Source organism: Canis lupus, chromosome 8 (genome assembly GCF_048164855.1).
Source record: "Canis lupus baileyi chromosome 8, mCanLup2.hap1, whole genome shotgun sequence".
NCBI classification, from domain to species: domain Eukaryota; kingdom Metazoa; phylum Chordata; class Mammalia; order Carnivora; family Canidae; genus Canis; species Canis lupus.
The window spans coordinates 10,313,135-10,332,967 of NC_132845.1; positions in this window are offsets into that span (position 1 = coordinate 10,313,135).

Genomic DNA, 19,833 nt, shown 5'->3' on the forward strand with positions numbered 1-19,833 from the left:
TATTTTTGAAGTGGGAACATCCAGTCAGTTTGGACCAGAGTGAATGCAGAGGAGCTCAACAGGAGATAAGGAAAGAGATACTACAGTCACATCCGTGCAGATTATGGTAAAAATCTGGATAAAATTAGGGTAAGAACTTTGTTTTTTGTTTGTTTGTTTGTTTGTTTGTTTGTTTAATGGATGTCCTAAACAGTGTTGTTATTGTTGTATTTTGTAAAGGATCACTCTGGTTGGTGAGTGAATACAGATTGAGGGCAGGGTGGGTGGGGCTTTAAAGCAGCCAGTTAGAAGCCAGTTAGATGGTTGTTGAAATAATAATTCAACCAAGCAAGGCTGGTGTCATGAGCCAGTGTGGGAAGAGTGATGACTCTGAAAAATGATCAGTTTCTAATTACATGTTTAAAAAATATGCCCTACACGTCAGAAGGTTTCTGGCTGTGACTCTAACTTCATTTTCTCATATTATTTTCCTTGCTTGATTTGATTCATCCCCAGCAGACTCCTTGCCGCTCTGTAAATTTTCCAAAGTGCACAGCTTCCTCAAGTGATCTTTTCTCTTTCTGGAAAGCTGGTCTTCCAGGAAGTCTGATGGCTTACTCTCCTTTGCACCATTTAGACCCTTTCTCAAATGTCCTTCTGATAAAGACCTTTTCTCTCTCTCCCATCTAGAACACCAGCCACCATCATTCTTTATCCCTCATTCCGCTTTAACTTTTCAACATAACACTTAATATCTCTACTTCAAATAAATTATGTATTTATATTATGTTGTGGGTCTCCCCCATTCCATGACAATTGATTTTGTTCACCACTGTCAAAACCAAATCCAACTTTTAAAAATATTGTGTCATTTCCACATTTACAAACTTGAATCATTCCATATTTCCTGAAGTTCTGATTGTCATATGGCACTGATAAATATAATGACCACATCCTGCTAAGTATCGCCATCCAAACACTCAATTTCTTCTATCACTCAGTTTCCAAATTTCAAGAAGGGGAAAACAATCCTGCATAAACCTACTTTTTGGCACAGTTGTACCCTGAGATAATATCCTTCAAGTGTCTGTATTTCAGGATGCATTTTCTCAGAGTCAGCTCCCTGTTCCCTACCCAATTTGCCTAGATCTCACCTTGCTATTCTAGGCATAATGATGCAAAGAGTGAAACAGATTGACAAGAGCTAAATTATTACAATCGTGCTTGGCTTCTGCATGAAGGGAGGTATTGTACACACTCAAGGAGTCAGTATTAAAAAATGTTTGCTCTTTGAGCTTTTATGCTGGGGGATTTGAGGTGCACTTAGCTCAGTCGATTTTGTCCACATAAAGCACTTTTGTTGAAAATCTGCTTTTCTCCTGCTTGTTATTATTAACCAAAGTGCCCGCTTTTGTCAGAATTGTAAAGTCACTGCTGTTTCTCTTCTCTCTCCCATTTCCCATTATATTCCTTGGTTTCTTTCACCTTCCTTCTCTTTTCATAATGAACCCACCTCGCTTCTTGACCACAACCGATATCAACTCCCATTGCATTGTTATGTGCATTTTGGTTTCTGCAAATTAGGAGCAAGATAATATAAAGAATTGGATTATACGAAGTCATGATGAACTCACAGTACTTCCTCTCTCCCTAGCACCTTTGGTCATTTTTGCCTCTCCAAGTCATTTTTTGATCCAGCTTTGATTTCAGGCAATGTGAAGAATTTAGGCTTCATTCTGCATCACTTTAACTTAGGGCACATTCTTTAAAACAGGGGAGAAACAGAAGGGAGGAAAATCGGGCCACATTCATGGCACCTTCTTTTATATAGGAGAGAGAAAAGGCAAGGAACCCTAACTCAGGCCCCTTTAAAATTTCTGCACGGCTCACTAGAACATTTAGCCTTTGAGCACTTCCAAGGTGGCTATTGCAAATGAGGAAATTATTTTTTAACTGCATGTTGTTCTAATCTATTTACATTTAAATAACTGCATATGGCTAGTTAATTCCTGCACTGGACAGCACCATGATAGGAGAGAGAGGACTGACCTAGTCAGGGAAGGTAATGTGTGTTTGCAGGGCTTTTATTTCTAGGAGATAGAATTGGAAGGAATGGACAGTCTTTTGCTGTCCAACTGGACTCACTTTGAGCTCAAAGTGAGCTAAATATATTGCTAAAGGTGCATAATGCAAAACACTATACTGCTTCTCACACATCGAAACTGAGGACCTGCAGATCGCTCCTGCCACAAGGAAGCATACGGTTACCTGGCAAGTGTTAACACTGCTTCCTTGGGTTGTGGCTTAAAGACAATTCCTGTTTTATGATGTTCTCCTTTTCCCTTCCATGACTGTCCTGAGAAATGTCTGATTTGAAACAAATAAACAGACACCCCATTAATTAATTGTTATGTAACTCAGTAGCAGTTTTCATCTACCTTTGATGATTTTTTTTTCTTTCTGGATTGCACCACTAATCCTTTTCCACATAAGTCTTGACTTGTTTAACATGATAATAAAAGCCACTGCTGCACTTATTTGCAGCAGACCTATCCTAAGTGCACTGAGTATGAATTCCTTTCATTCCATGAAATAGATATTACTATCATGCTCATTGAACAGGTTGGAGAATAATATACTCTCTTACCCATAAGCTTATAATTTGAAGACAAATATTTCAGCTATTTAAGAAATGTTATGAGCTCTTCGAACTCTAAAAAGTATAAAAGGTGTATATCTTCATTGTTATAAACTGAATTTGAAAAATAGCCGATGCACATATATACATTTTTTTTTTTTTTTACTGGTTATTCACTGGACAAATGTTTATTGAGCACCTAATATGGGTCAGGGACTGTCATCAATACACTGAAACTGACTCCTATTAAATCCAACACTGAAATATAAATATAAATTAATTATTCTAATTGAAAATTCAATTTCTCTCTAATTATTCAATATTTTTAGTCTCCTATGCATATTACAAATTTTTATCAAAGAAGTAATAGGACAAAGAGATAGTTGATTTCTTTCAAAACTGGGGGAAAGAATTGCGCCTCGTAGTAGTTTTCAAGGCAAGCAGAAGAGATACTTCAGGCAACTTCAGCTGAGTTAGTCAAACAATTTTTATGAACGACATAACTTTTATTCTAGTTGCTGAAAACTGACTTTCTTTTATTGTTTCTCTAACGATTTTATTCATTAATTTGCATTTTCCTCAATTTACTATTTTTGAATTGTGTGTCCATTACACATTGTGTAACCTTTAGGTAAGCCCCTGATTCTGAGATGTTCACAATCTATTAGGAATAGTATGCACAATAGAACCATCTACTTAGAAAATATTTTTAGATTAAGCCAAAATAAGATGCTTAAAATACCCTTTTTTCCAGAATTCATAATGAACACATCACTTTATGATATTGCTGCAAATATTCTAATAGATAATCTCATAGACTTAATCTTCTGAGCCAAATGACCCTGTATACTCACTACACTAAACTTGAAGAGGATGGATATCACAAGTAAGACGTTAATACTCCGTGGTATTGTTTCTCAAAACTGCTGACTGTAAATATGTGTCCTCTGAGTTTACATTAGGCAATTATCCATGGAAGTCAAATATCCTCAAGTAACTGGGTAAAATTGCCTTTTGATTAAGCACTTTCTAAAAAGGCAGAACAGCAGCAGTCTATTTAATTTTTAAATTATAATTACATTTTGCACCTTGATTCTTCCATTGAATTACTATCAAATGTCTCTTTCCTTATACCAGTTTAGCACATTCGTATTTTGAGCATTGCTCTTGGGTTTTCCATATCAGTAGTTGCAAAATCATTTAACAGGACACACAAAATATATTTTTTGTATACCTACTATGTGTCAAAAACCCTGCTCACTAATTGTCAGGTCCTATTTTATTTAAATTCAAGAAAGATATAAGAGTAGGAAATGGGTATGGGGCCTTATAGGTATGGGGCCTTATAGACTATAGTAGGAAATGGGTATGGGACCTTATAGACTCCTCTAAGCTATGAGCCCTTAAACACCAAAAATGTACACTTGTCTCCTTCTGCCTCTCTTCCCTTTCCTTGCCACTCAACATATCTTCTGGCCATCTCTTCAGCACCCCTATGGGAGGTCAAGTCATGAAACACATTTCTTCAGAAATAAATAAACTCACAAACCAGGTAAAGGATTAAGCATGAACTTCCCTATCCATATTTTATAGAGAGAAAAAATGCATTGTTAGGTACACCAGTATTGGACTTAATCTAAGTGAATTCATCTATTTAATAGCAATGGGAACATATGACGAGATCTCTCTCACTCATAAAACTGTCCCTAAAATATGTTGCCCAATTTAAAATAAAAATATAAGACATCTAGTTAAATTTGGATACTTACATTGAAAAAAAAAAGGAGTTGCTGTTTCTCTGAAATTCAAATTAAACTAAGCATCTGATATTTTTACCTGGCAACCAGAGGGAAATAATCTTGCTCTCATAAGACCCAAGCAGTCATGATTATATATTTTAAAGAAAAGAAAAAAGTCAGTATGACCTTTGATTGTTAATCAGTGGCAAAACACTATACTGCTTCTCACACATCGAAACTGTGTGTGAACTGATGGAGCCGAAGACCCGATGACATTTCACGTCAGGGAGGCATGTGGACCGTGTTAGGCACTGGGAAAAGTCCAGCCTGGAAAGCTCCACACTGCGTGCTGCATGTTAGACTCATGCTCATAACCAAAATACGGCCAGTCCCCCAAGACAGTTGCGACAGCAGGTAATACAGGAATGCAGGTTTGCAAATTTAGGTCAGCTTTTTATGAACTTCTGATTAGTGTGGTGCCGGGTTTCTATGCTATAAAATCTGTTTTACATAACTCAAAACACTTTTAATATTTTAGATAAATGCTTTCTTGAATTAAGTGTACATATTCTCATTTCGGACTCACATACGATCTCTATTATTTGGTTCCCTCATCCAGAGCAGTAACTGAGCAGCCAGGCCAGCTCCTTTTTTTTTTTTTTTTTTTTTTTAATTTTTTTCTGGATCCTTTGAAGAACTTCCAATTTTTTTTTTTTTTCTTGCAATCGGGTCATTTTTACTGATTGCAAATTTCTAGTGTCTCTTGCCATTCTGAAAACTTTCTGCCTCTGTTTAATCTACCTCCTAATTCTTTCTATATTCCCCAGAAGTTTTATCCTGGGGCAGACACAATTTATTCTTCAATGCTTATTCAAGAAGACTTTCCATATCCTTGCCAAAAAGCAAGCTTTTGCCAAATGGAATTCCTGTATGGAGTTCTTTCAAAATCATGTCTTCCAATCAGAGGTGCAGCCAAAGAACTATCCGGGCAGCCACATTAGCTGTCATGCTTTTCAAAGTCGCTGGCAGGCAGCCGAAAGCACAGTCTGCCAAAACCCCCACTTCCATTTTACCCAGAGCACGAGTCTTCAAGGACGTTCTCTCAACTCTCGTAGCCACTTAGAAATGGCTCCAGCGGCCCTGCCAGTTTCCTGACTGAATTCAAGTTCCTGCTGCTTTGAAAGTTTGCTAAAGGGAAACATCTGCTTCTCTATGGGTTTGCTTCAGTTTCCATTAAGGCTGTGAGCTTTTTTTTTTTCCCCCTTTTTGTCTTTTATGAAATGTTAGCAATTTCACCATCCGTGTTTTTAGCAGCTTCCCATATCTCAGTCTTTAAATATAAATATGCTTGTATTCTATGCAGTTTCTTGGGAGCTTTGGAGATTGATCTTTTGAGGCTCAGAACATCAGCATGATAGTAGGTAGAGTCTAAGCTCTATGATGTATAATCTATTCTCCCTTCATCCCCACTAGCCTTACACCATGGACACTGCTCTACTGGGGATCTCAACTAACCCATACATCTTCTTAATCAGTATTTACCTTAACCAAATATTTCACTTGCTTTATAATTTTGGGATGAGCCACCCAAATTTGTATAACTCTCTGGTCCTTGCTTTTTCATCTAGAATATGAGACTTCTGGGACCACTGAATGACCTAGAAGATGCATTCTAATTCTAAAACTCAAAGTCTATTGCACCATTTGGATACCTGGAATTTTCTCTCTCAATAATAATGCAAGGATATTCTCTCTCCAACTTCTTTAAAAAGGTTTTACTCTGTAAGGCATTAAGTCTGTTATCAAAAGTAAGGAAGCATCCATGGAAGATAATTCGAATTGAGAGAATGGGCTTTAGAAACTAGCTATTACTACTGCCATTAAATACCTACCAGCATTAAACATCTATTTTTTAGCAAAAATTTTATAATTGTTATCAGCCAGGTATATAGAAAGGCATGTATGCATTAGATCAGTAATATCTAACTTTGATGCTCTACTGAGTCGCCTAATTCCCTTGCTCATCCCACTTCCTTAATAACTAATATTACACCAACAATTTTCCAAATGATATCTATATTTCTGTTCTCTTTCCTGGGCTTCTAATCTATATATCCATCTCTCTGTTGGACATTTCTACTATCATGTTCCACAGGCAACTTGAACTTCATGTCTTAAAATATGTGCAAAACCTCACTCATCATTTTCTTCCCTAATTCTTTCTACTCCCTTTGCTGTCACTAGAAATGGTACTGTCATCCTCTAAGTAATACATGTCAGAAATGCCCACAGCATCCCTGACTTCTATTTTCCCCTGACTTCCAGTATCTAAAGAATAACCAAATCCTATCAATTCTACCTTTTAAGTTTCTCATCAATCGTTTTTTTTCATTTCTGCCCTCCACTCCCCTGATCCATGTCCTGCGATCTCACCGCCAACACTTGAACCACAGTTCTGCCTCAAGTCTGCTCCCCATCTGATCCAGACTCAAGCCAACAGCTAGAATATGGCTTCTATAACATAAATATGAGGGATCCCTGGGTGGCGCAGCGGTTTGGCGCCTGCCTTTGGCCCAGGGCGCCATCCTGGAGACCCGGGATCGAATCCCACATCGGGCTCCCGGTGCATGGAGCCTGCTTCTCCCTCTGCCTAAGTCTCTGCCTCTCTCTCTCTCTCCCTGTGTGACTATCATAAAAAATAAATAAATAAATAAATATGAGCATGGACACTCCTCTACTTTAAAATTTTAAATCCAAAGTCCTTGATTGAGTTGAGAAGACTTTTATAATCTGGCTGATATTTATCTCTTCTACCTCATAAATTGTCACTCTGGCTTCTTTGTTCCAAATATGTTGAACTACTTGCTGGTCTGAGGCCTTTCTTCTTGTAGCTTCCCCACACACTGTTCCCTGTTGTAGTAGTGTCAATCCGTATATAGAGGAGTAGGTCCCACTCACACTTACCTTCTCCATCCTGCTTTGTACTCCAGGGACCAATTGTGAGAGCGACATCTATATCTGTCCTACTTCCTGGCTTCCAGTAAACCAACAGGAAGCACAGACAAAAGGTTGTCTTTCCATTCAGCCAAGAGGAAGCACAGACAAAAGGTTGGAGGGATAAGAGTGAAGTCGGAATATGTCTTTCCTGGGCTCTCTCTCTGCAGCATTCCCGCAGAGGTTGGCTCCCTTCCTTGACCTCCTGTGAACTAAGGTCATGGTTCCAGTAAAGCTGCTGTCAGGATGCCTGAGCCTGGAGTTCAGAGGAAAGATTAGAGCCAAAGATAGAAATTTTAGAACTACTGATATTATAAAAAGTGCAAGTACATTTAATATCATAGGATTGGATGAGTTTCCTAAGGAAAAAAAAGTGTAGAAAACAAAGAAAGCTTCCTAAGACTCAGCTCTGAAGCATTCCAGTGTTAGAATATGTAATATAGGGTACTTTGGAAGGGGTGAGAAGTGTACTAGAGGCAGGCAAGAAGTGAAGTAAGTGAAAATCCAGACAAGACACCAAAATAAGCTTCTCTGACACTACTCCTGCCCAATGTATTCAATGTCTTTTAGATATCTCTCAGAGTACCTTATAATGGTCTACATATTCCCCAAGGCTGAAAATTTCTTCAGTATTAGGACCAACATATCTAGCCAACAGTTTTGGGGATCACTGTACAAGCCATGACACACAAGAAAGACACAAAAGCACACATTGATAATGCTTTGGATAACTGCTTGAAGACAACCACATGTGTTGCACCTATACATACACACACACACATGCCCACACACATCTTGACCAAGGGGGGAAAATTATAATATGATTTTTTATAAACATATATAAACATATAAATGTTTTTATAAACATCTAAAAAAGACATAGAATGCAGATATACCTCACCTACTGTTTAACACTGTGTAAAGTGGCTTAGCTCATTTGCTTAAACTCTGTCTTTTACCATATGATTTTTGGTAGTTATTCTGTTGTATAATTTAGATATTTTAGCCACTGAACTTCAGAGATTCCTGTAATCATTTTTCTGTAAGATGACTGCTCCTCCAACAAAATATATAAAAGCAAAAAAACAACTCAACAAAACTTTGAAAGTATTTTTCTCCAAGGTGTCAAATTTGAGACTTTTTCAGACCCAGTTATCCATTATTTTGGGGGTTTTTGTTTTGCTATAAAATCTATGATACATAAACACTTGCAAGCATTTTGCATAGTTTCTAGGTATGACCCTTGTAGTGTGTTAATGGACTGTTCTCTTATAAGGATCACCAAAACAGTCACAGAAGGAAGATTCAGTGAATATTTTTGATTTGTTGGGAAGCATAGATAAATGACAAATCACCAGGCTGATTAGAAAATAAACTAGACATTCAATTGAAGGATATTCAGCAAATTGTGATTAGGATAGTGAGAGATGAAAGGGTAAGTTGATATTTAATTTACAAGATAAAAGATAGTATTTATAATCCCGATTGCTCTCTCAGGTCATGGATGCTGTCTACGACAGGCCATTTGTTTGCTCTTTTCTACAGACCTATTTGATGGATTTGGGAGCTTGACTTATGAGCAAAGGGATGAGATGCAGAGATAAAGAGGGGAGACAGATAAAGTAGAGCTCAGAAGATATTAGATGGCTTTCCTCCACTAGGAGTAATCTTTCTTTAGCTCAAGAATCTTTAAGAAATCAGACAAAATTATAAAATGCATAGTATGAGTGGACTTTTGTCTTGGTATATGTATCTAACCCCATGAAAGAGAGGAGTTTTGCATTCAGAGTAAAATAAAAACTTTTAATGGCAATTCAGTTGATGGAAACCATGAAGGCCTAAGCCCCCAGGAATTCTTAAAGGTCATGGGATATGATTTTAAATTTCACAGGCGACGGTATTGGCAAGTTAGGATCAGTGCTTAAGCCAAGTCTATGAGATTTCCTACTGACAAGTAAACCCTAGCAGGCAACAAGGTTATACAAAAATAAGTGAAAGTTCTTGGGCTGTTGAAAATGTTGGGAAGGGATAGCAGCTTTCTATAAATATTAAAATGATTGGCAGGTGCAATTTGGTTAACTCAGCAGATCTGCAATGAGCCTTCTCCTATATAGAGTGGTGGTTGAGAACATACATGTTGGGGTCGGATTCCCCCTTGCAGCACTTTCTAGTCATGCAATTTGAGGTATGTTTTGAAAGCTGTTCTGTCTCAATTTTCTCATATCTACAAATGAACATTATAATAATATCCACCTCTAGAATTGATAAAAAGATTAAAATCATTGTAAAAAAGGCCTAAGTCTATGTCAGCTTCACAGTAAATCCACATTGAATATCAGCTGTTACTAATGGTGATGAAACCAATTTAAATAGCATATTAGCATATAACCTACGCATTATTAGGAAATGAAAGAAGTAAAACTAGGAGAGTCTTTTTTTTTTTTAAGTAAGAAGTGTTGATGTCATTTTCAGAGTATGAAAGCTTAAGAACCCAGATCACATATTTATATAAACATGTTCATCAGATAAAATTATTCCCAAATTGGGAAATCATGTGTTTCATCTTAGTGAATATTTTGTGGGAGAGCAATGGTTCTCAAACATGATGGCACATTAAAATGATCTGGGGATACTATAAAAAATAGACTTATTAAATAAGATCATCTAGAACTGATGACTTTGCACATCTATTATAATGTACAATCAGAGCAGCAACATTGCTGAGCTAATTCCTGCACTGAAGGTGGGTTTGTACCAACTTTTCATTAATCTTCCCATGATAAGATAATAACTATGATTTTAGTATTATTGGTCATGATGGCGATGATTTTTTTTTTCAACCTCTTTACCTTGCTCTTCATTTTCTTGTTTATAAGGATGTTAGGATAATTCTAGAACTATCCTTTACTTGAAGAGATAGAGAATTATGGCAAAAATGTGCTCCTTTAACCGTAGATTTTCAGCCATACCCTCTTAAAACCAACAATTTAAAAGGTTGATTTGTTTTATTAGACTCCTGACTGTGAATGAGTTTTGTAGGACATGATAATTTTCTGAAATAATTACTTCCAGAATAAGTTCCTCCAATTTATTTTTAAATTAAGAAACTTAGAATCATGGCATTCAGAATATACACCCCGATTGATTACTGAAATGTGCTATATGCATTGCCTAAGATCTAATCAGCATATTGTCGAGAAAGATTTCATACATATTTTAAATTTTCATATTTTTGCTGCATTTGATGCCACAAATTGTATTTTTCATTCAATGACTGTCCTATCAAACCTAATACATATTTGTAAATCTTAATTCAAACTCAATGGGTATGGATCCATACAAGCTTAAACTGCAATTTCGCACAACTGTAGTTTTAAATTACAAATCATGAATGCATTTAATGTGCTCTGCTGTCTGGAAAGTGGCTTAGAGAGCTACGTGTATAAAAGGTGGCACAAAACACCATAGGGCAAGGAGAAAACGTTTACTCTCTTTTTGCTACTTATAATTATTCTTAATTCTACTTTCCTGTATTCTACATCATGATGTCATCATCTCCTAAAAATATGATTTTTCATCTTCTGATATTGATGATCCAAATCAAAGAATTTTATGAATATTTTAAATGTGTCTTGCTCTTAGGGAGATTGACCTCTGACAAATGTAGTTATTATATCATATCATTAAAATTTTGTATCATCTTGGTAATGGTATTGCTTAGAGCTTGCCAGCACATCAGTATAGTAGATAAAACATGTGTTTTTTGGCTCTCTTTTTTTTCATCATTCAAAGCAGAGTTACTTTTCTAAAACATTGATGTATCATGTCATCTCATCCCGAAGAACCTGCAAAGACTCCCCATTGCCTAACAAAGACAAAATAACTCCTTAAAATGCCCTTTAAAGTCTTGCACGCTCTCTTTCTGAAGACAGTTCCTCCTCATTCATGCCATTCCTATTGATACCATCTCCTTGTATTTCTACCAGGCATGTCCCCAGCTCTCCAAATTAGCTCATGATTTTCAGTCATCCTCAAGCGTATTTTTTTCCTCTCTGCTATTTTATGAAAACCCCCACCAACTATTCCTTTTTAGAAATGAAAACTTAATCTCTTATCAAGAAAGATCCTTTGCTTCTTTCTTTTCGCCTCCGCTCATGTCACTTGCAGCTGCTGAATACTCCATTTTACTTGCCTTAGATAATTTTATTTCCTCATCCTCAGTATATTTAAAAGTTCTTAAAGATAAAGGTTATGTTCTGTTTTCTTTTTAATCTGTTAGTAGCTGTACAATGTCTTGTTCAAAAATTATGCTCAACATATGTAAAGAAAAAAGCATAACAAGTAAGAGATTATCTCCCATCATGTCCTTTTGGAATGCTATGGTTTGCTTAAAACTGACATGTTAGTGAAAGTGTACTAATATATTGTCTATTTGTGTGCAAGTGAAGATATTATACTGAGTTCACTATATATATAATCCTGCATATTATTGCACGATCTGTGGTCCTTAAAATACTCACTAATCTCAGATTTCTAAGATCTTTCCAGGAACTATTGGAAAGAGAATTGATTTGTATTTAATATAGTACTTTTTGAAAATTACGCTTGAGATATTTTCAAGCTTAGGTGTCTTATTTTCACATGATTACTTCAGTCAAATAAATATAGCATTTAATTAGTATAGGCATGGACTGTTTTGTCAAATTGAACAGAAAATATTATTACACAGTAGAAGAAAATGCTAGTTTACTCATTAAGTTATCAGGTTTGAACAGACTTTTTTTTTGTTGTTGTTGTTTTGTTTTTAGGTTTGAACAGACTTTAGAGAATTCATTCCATTCTACTTATAAAAGAAACTGTTACAATTCTACTCTATAAATATCATTGAAAACTGAAGTAACAAAGAAGAATCAAGAGAAGCACATAAACTTTGCTAAAATAAATAAGAGAGCTGTTTCTTAGAGTAAATATGTGGGTATTTGATTAGTAACTCTGACGTTTGATATTTAATTCTGTTCCTTGTGAAAAGTTTCAAATCACAAACACATTCTTATTATTTTAATTATTTATTTTTCTTTTAATATAAATTGGTGAAAAAACATTGGCCTTTCTTGAGTATGGACTATGTACTACTAGGTTCTCTGCCCAGGAAACTATAAATACAATTATTTCAAGGTTGATATCATTTTAGATTTGTAGATAGGAGAATAATTATAATTTCCTCTTTTTGGCCTATAGAATATTTTAAAGCCCTATTGTGTAATCTATTCTCTATGACCAGCCCAGAGGACTCCATAGAAATAAGAAAACCCTACAGCTGATGCGTGGAAGCAAAAGGCAAAGAATCAATAGAAAAATATGAAACAAAGTGAAAAATTATAAAGATGAAAAGCCTCTGGATAATATAAATAGAAGATAGGATATACATATTTTTCTCTTTATTCTATCTTTAGTATAATTACTTCACATAAGAGCACGAAAAGATTTATAACTGTCACCTGTATGTGGACCAACAATTTGGAGTTTGGATGAAGTCTTAGAGCTGCAATGAACTCTATGGAGTTACAGTTCACAAAAATCTATGTGTAGTTCTCAGGGTATAACAATATGAGGAGCCTAATAGTAAGAAAATTGCTGTAACTGCCCACCTTAAGGACATAAACTATATTCCTGAATGGACTTCTTAGTATTTAATAACTTACGGAATTTCTAAAGATTGTAGATAATAATTTCATTGGATCCTGAAACTGTTTTGTCAAATGCAATAATTTTATGGGAAAATTGGTCTCTGAAAATAGCCTAGACATAACATTATCATTTAAATAGATAAATTGGTATAAGGGCACACTGAAACACAACTCAAAGCAATGGGAGACATAAATACTGACTAGCAAATAAGCCACACTGCTATATGGCAATCAAAATAAAATACCTTTAAAACTGACATTGATACAAGTGATTTAAATATATATTATTTGGCATAGGCAGATGCTGAGTTTGCATGTATTTAGTCCTAACTTATCAATATATGTCTACTTATGTTTTTATCTATTCATAGCATATTTGACATAATAATATATAATTATTTTAAAACCCTACCATACTGCAATAATAAAAAAAAACCCACATTTGTTCCACTATGAAAACATTGCTAAATTTCCATGAAATTGCATATTTTACCAAGAAACACCCAATATCTTTCAAAAATATCTGGAAGGTTTCATTCTTATTTTCACTGACTAGAAATCAACTTAGGTTCTTCGTTGCAGTAATACAATCTAATTTAGCTGTTCTAAGCAAAAAAGTGATTTTTGAAGTTGATCTCACAAAATTGAAATAAGCAGAAACAAAAGACAAAATCCCCCAGAAATTCCTGCTCAATGGGCAATCTGGTCAAGACGCTGCCATGTGGCAACGTGTCCCTTAAATTCCCTTTATTATTTTCATCATTCACTCGAGATTCAAATCCTAAAGTGGAAGAATCCAGGTGACTATGCTGAGCTCACAAGCCAGTTCCTTAGCTGTCAAAGGATGAAACATTTGTTCTTTCTGCTTCTACCACAGAGGGCAGATGACTATCTTCCACAAAACTAGGCACCATGAGGATTTATTAAAGTAGGGAATTAGGGCCATACATGTCTGCAAGAAGGGCCATTGGAAACCTTTCCTTGTTGTTGAGATGATATAAAGACAACCACAATTCTGGAAAAAGAAGGGATCCATGGGAGAAAGACAAAAGAGATAGGGAAGAGAATTCACATTTTAATCAAAATAGACAATAGCTCTAGAATTCACATTTTAATCAAAATAGACAATAGCTCTATTTTAAAGGGAATGTTCCGGTGCATGGGGCAGGGAGGAAGGAGGTGCAGCTGAGAGGTTAATCAAAGACTGGTGTAAAGAACAGATGATCTGGTACATATGTAAATAATTGAAATCATGAATCCTTACAAGATAAGTTAGACAAGCTAAAAACCAAAGGCACAATTTTTATGAGTACATATACATGACAATGTAAATGGGAAAGAGACAGTGGCATACAGTGTACATTTTTATTGCTTTCATTTTTAATGACAAACAGTGTTAGAACACTGACGATTTCTAATGCCATCAAATTTTTTGAAGAGTTGGCATAGCAGATGATTTGTATTAGTAACAACAATAAGGCAGTATGCTGATATTTGAGGTTTTAGTATTTATAGAGTCTTCGACTGCACTTGGCCTTCATTTCTCAGTGCTTCTACACTGCTATTTTTATGCTCCATGATAAGTCATTACATTACTTTTTAAAAATAATTACATTAGTTTAGGGCTATTAGTTTGCATCTTTTCCAAGGTGTAAGTTCCTTGAAAGTGAAGAATTAAGTGTATGCAATTTGATAGCATAGCATCTAGCATAAAGCCTAGGATTTGGATGGGTGTGCACTAGATATTAGATGAATTAATAAGATGTATAGGAAAAGTGATGAGGAGACTACTCCCTGAGTCCACTTGTTCACCAGTTCCTACCTCAAAAGTCTGATACATTCTAATTGAGATAATAGTTTTCCATCAGGGAATATTAACAAATAAGCCAAAGCTATTTTTTTGTTTGATACTCTTAATTCAGGTAATTATTACATCACTTGTATATAAGGCATGGTGCCAAGGGTCAGAAATATACAAAATCATAAAATGTTTTCCTTCCCTTACAAAGCCTATAGCCTAATCTGAGTGCATCTTTATCACATTCCTGAGCTCTAAACAAGATGAAATGACACTGAATGAATATAGACATAGCATGGGAATTTGCTTTAAATAAGTCCATGTGATACTATGTTCATTAAATTTTGAGAATCAGAACCTTGGTAAAAGGTAGGCTAGGATTATGATGAAAACAGTGATATTCAAAAAGAGATAGGTGAGAAATGTCATTAGAGGAGAATACAAGGTGCATCCAGGAATTTTTTTTAAGATTTTATTTATTTATTCATGAGAAACACACGAGAGGCAGAGACACAGGCAGAGGAGAGAGGCAGAGACACAGGCAGAGGGAGAAGCAGGTTCCCTGCAGGGAGCCCAATGTGGGACTCGATCCCAGGACCCCAGGATCACGACCTGAGCCAGAGGCAGATGCTCAACCACTAAGCCACCTAGGTGCCCCATATCCAGGGATTTTTATGATGTGTGGAGATTCTTAAATGTGTGTGAACAGAAATATTAAAAATGCTATAAAATTTCTGGGAACAGGTAATCAAAGTCAAGCTGGTTTCTGTAGAATTTTACAAGGATATATATCAGCTGGATTAGCAGTGCAAAAAAAAAACAAGAAAAAGGAACACTTTTTATAACTTCCCCCATGTCATCTGAAATTTAGATAATTCATCACAACTGCCATAATTTGCAATATGTATTCAGAAAAGCTCCTGTATCAAAATAAGAAGGGTGACACAGGTCTCTGTCATTGGGAATTGTCGGCAGGGGAGTTACATGCAGCAAAATCTGTCTTTTGTTTCTATGTCAGAGAGAAAAGCAGATTGATACTAAATCAATTGTATTATTTCAAACAAGAAGGAAAAACAAAATCTGCACAATGGAATAACAGTCCATGATTAAAACACACTTATGTGAAACAGCAGGTTGATAGAATTTTACCAGATATTGGCAATTTGTGTAAGACTGAACCAATTGTATTGCTTTGAAAGAATTTAACAATTAATGTTCGGTTGCAAATGTAAAACATATATGAATCTTTTTATTTTGATCCTCCATTTGGTAAACGTCTTTAAAAATAAGAAAGCATGTTTATAATGATGACCTGTGATTTTCAGGATAATTGCATGCTTTTCAAAATACTGACCCAAATCTGCATCACGGAATGTATATAATTTAATATATACATGTTTTTTCATGGAGTATGACCAAGTCATTATGATGCAGTAAAAAAAAGAAGTAAAAAAATAGACATGGACTTATGTGTGAACCTTGAACATCTGTTTTCAAATAAAGCAGATCTTCCTGCTTCTATGAAGGGTATTTCTAATAAAAAAGGGTAGTAAATGAGCAAAGGATGGGGCACAGATTAGGATAAGCAGGGTAGACAGCAAAGAATTATCAAAAAATAAATCTGGCTAAGACCAAGATTGAGATATTTCATATGGATAAAGATTTTATTAGTTCTCTTCTGAAAGAAAGATTTGGAACCTAATACAGAATTTGGTGTATATTATCTATGTATGATCTATAATAGCTCATGAAGTAGTTTTTAGTGATTATTATATACTTTCAATTTCATTATGTATATTAAGCTTCTCAATTATCTATTTTTTCTTTATAAAAATCTAAGGTAAAAGATACTCTAGGCATATCTATTTTTTAAATTTTATTTACTAAGATAGAGACACAGAGAGACAGAGAGTGGGGGAAGGACAGAGGGAGAGGGAGAGAAACAATCTCAAGCAGACTCCAAGTTCAGTATGGAGCCAGGTGTGGGGCTAGATGTCACAACCCCGAGATCATGACCTGAGCCGAAATCAAGAATCAGATGCTCAACTGACTGAACCACCCAGGTCCCCTTCTAGATATATTAGGAAATAGATCTCTAGACCAAGGGAACTTCAAATTAGTATCCTGGTGAATACATTTGTGCTCAGATTGAGGAGCAAAATCGGTCTTTCACAAAATATATTCCTTTCTAACAAAGGCATAGTAAACTGGAAATACTGCCAATAAATGTAAAATATTTTTATAGAATAAGCATTGAAAAACATTCTCTTTATACAAAGCTATTCTCATGTTGTGTTTAATTTGCTTACATCCTACCCAGTGAAAGGTGGTTTAAGAGGCAAAATATGGATTTAAAGAGATAATCCCTGAAAAGAGACCAGAGTTTGTAAATAAAAGTCACCATTTTCATTCTCAGATGGGGGCTGAGCATTCAGCTAAGTGAATGTCTAGACATTTCACAGAAAACTGAGAAATAGTCTCTTCTCTTGGCTCCTCTAATACTTAACAGTTGATAGTTTTTTATAAGGTTAATGTCAATGTGATAATGTATTCAAATATTAAGTGCTTAAAAGAAATATATGTTGAAATATCCATAGGCTATATTAAGGTTTCTTTGTATTATTTATAAAATTGGATACAGAAATTGTTGGGACTACTATCAATAATTAAAAGAAATGATGGAGAAACGTTTAAGTAACCTGCCAACATGCTTCCCAAAATAAAAGAGGTAATTTTAGGCTAATAGTTTTATAATCTATTCCCCAAGAGGTATAAGTCTTATTTTTAAATACATCTTTTAAATTCAAAGATAAGGGGAGGTATGTCTTTGATCATCCAGGACTTCATACAGATCATCAAATGGAGAAAGAGGAAGTGCAGGAAGAAGAGAAGTTTAACCCATGGGCTTAGAAGTCCACTTAGTGAACAGAGCTTTCATTTTTCTCTTTACTGTTCTGTTAGCTCATTTTCTGTCAGCACAGGTGTGATGCTACAGCTCATCTAAACGTGTCTGCAATTCCCTGCACCTGTGGATCACCATCACGCCAGCAAAAAGTAAAAATTAAAAAATTAAAAAAGGCTTCCCCACAGTTTTACTTGAAGATGTTGCAATTTGTCAGGCTTAATAAGGCAAAAGCAAAAAGCCTTCAGGATGGTCTGCCCCTAAAAATTTGACTTTTTCTTTTTTCCCTCCAACAATTAATTTGTTCTGTTATCAGTGTAACAGAAAAGGTGAAATGTTAGACTCAGGAGTGACTTTCTTTAGCCATAATAAGGTCTGAGTTTATACACAGGATAAAAGCCAACTAGGTTGACTCAAAATACGTTGCTCCTTCAATCACAGTGCTCTCACTCCATTTCTGAGATACCTAGATGCAGGAACAAAAACATTCTCAGTTGGTGCTATGCAGAATGCTTCAATTATAAAGTGGTTGTAAGAATCTTACCATTATGCAAGAGAATAGAATTAGAGTAAAAGAACTTTGAGATTATGGTTGAGACACTATGACACTAGAATAGTGAAAAAGGTCAGGAGAGTCTGATTGACAATTGAAGTCTAAGACAAAATATGTCCTATTAATAGCAAGATTATTTCTCTAAATAATCATTATAAATAATATACTGTGATAGTCTGTTTCCTCTGGAGGGGATTGCAAGTTCAGATCCATATTATCTCATAGAGAAGATTGACAAACATTAAAGACGGTGCCAAAATAATATTTACTGGATCATGGAATGATTTTTTATAGACATTTTCTCAGTTGTAGATGTCATTACAACAAATTATGCCTGTGGTAAGTAAAAGCCATGGTTAAATTAGGGGTAAAATAAAAATTATATATGGGACATCTCTCTTACTGTATGTAATCCTGAAAGCATATATTGAAGATGTTTTAATTGATCCATGACACCATTATGTCTATGTAGCAGGAGTGGTTTTACAGTAACACTGCTAGACCAGTAGTGTTAAAGTTACATGACATATGTATATATCAGAAATACACATGGGGTCGGGCACCTGGATGGCTCAGCCAGTTAAGCGATTGACTCTTGACTTTAGGTCATGGTATCAGGGTCATGAGATCAGGCCCCACATCAGGCTTGACACTCAGCAGACAGTCTGCTTGAGATTTCTCTCCTCCTTCTCCTACGGCCCCTCTCCCCACACTCATTCATTTTCTCTCTGTCTAAAATAAATAAAATTAATCTTTAAAAAATACACAGGGATATTGACTTACTATATGTTACATATACACATACATGATACATATAACATATAAGTACTTTTAAATTTTTATATATATCTTGTATGTATACATATATACTCAGAAAGGCATACTTATTTCTAGTGCATATAGGAAGTCTTTCTTCATATTTAAATTCAATGATAATTTTTCTGTGATACCCTTCTTGTCAAGCTCTTTCACTTACTCTACCTAGAAGACTGTCCATCACCTTTTTGGCAGTTGTACCACTACCAGTTTGTGTGTTTAAATGATAGCAAATATAGAACTCAGGTGGGCTTATTTATATTCTTACATGTGTGCCTTTCTATATTAGATTGTAAACATCTCTATGGCATAAATCATATCCATTCATCCTTGTGACAGTGTGCTTACAAAGTGCTCATAATTATTTACGGTTAATTACTCCATTTATTAACCATTTAATAAGCATTTAGTAAGTGCTAGGCACTAGAATTACAATAGTGAGGGAAACAGATTATGGCCTAAGTGCCACTAAAAGTATGAGAATCTATGAAAGCATAATACCTGACTCTGGTGATCATTCAGGGAAGTCTTCCCTGATGAAGTGAATTCTGAGTTACAAAATCAATGTTATGTAAAACTTAAGTAAAAGTTATGGGAACATGTACAAAATCCTTAAGCGGAAATAAACAGGGCTCCCTTAAGGAACTTTGGTGTGAACAGATTACAAATCTTTTTTTTTTTTTTTTTTTTTTAAATCCACCCTACAAAATAAGCATTATAGTGGATT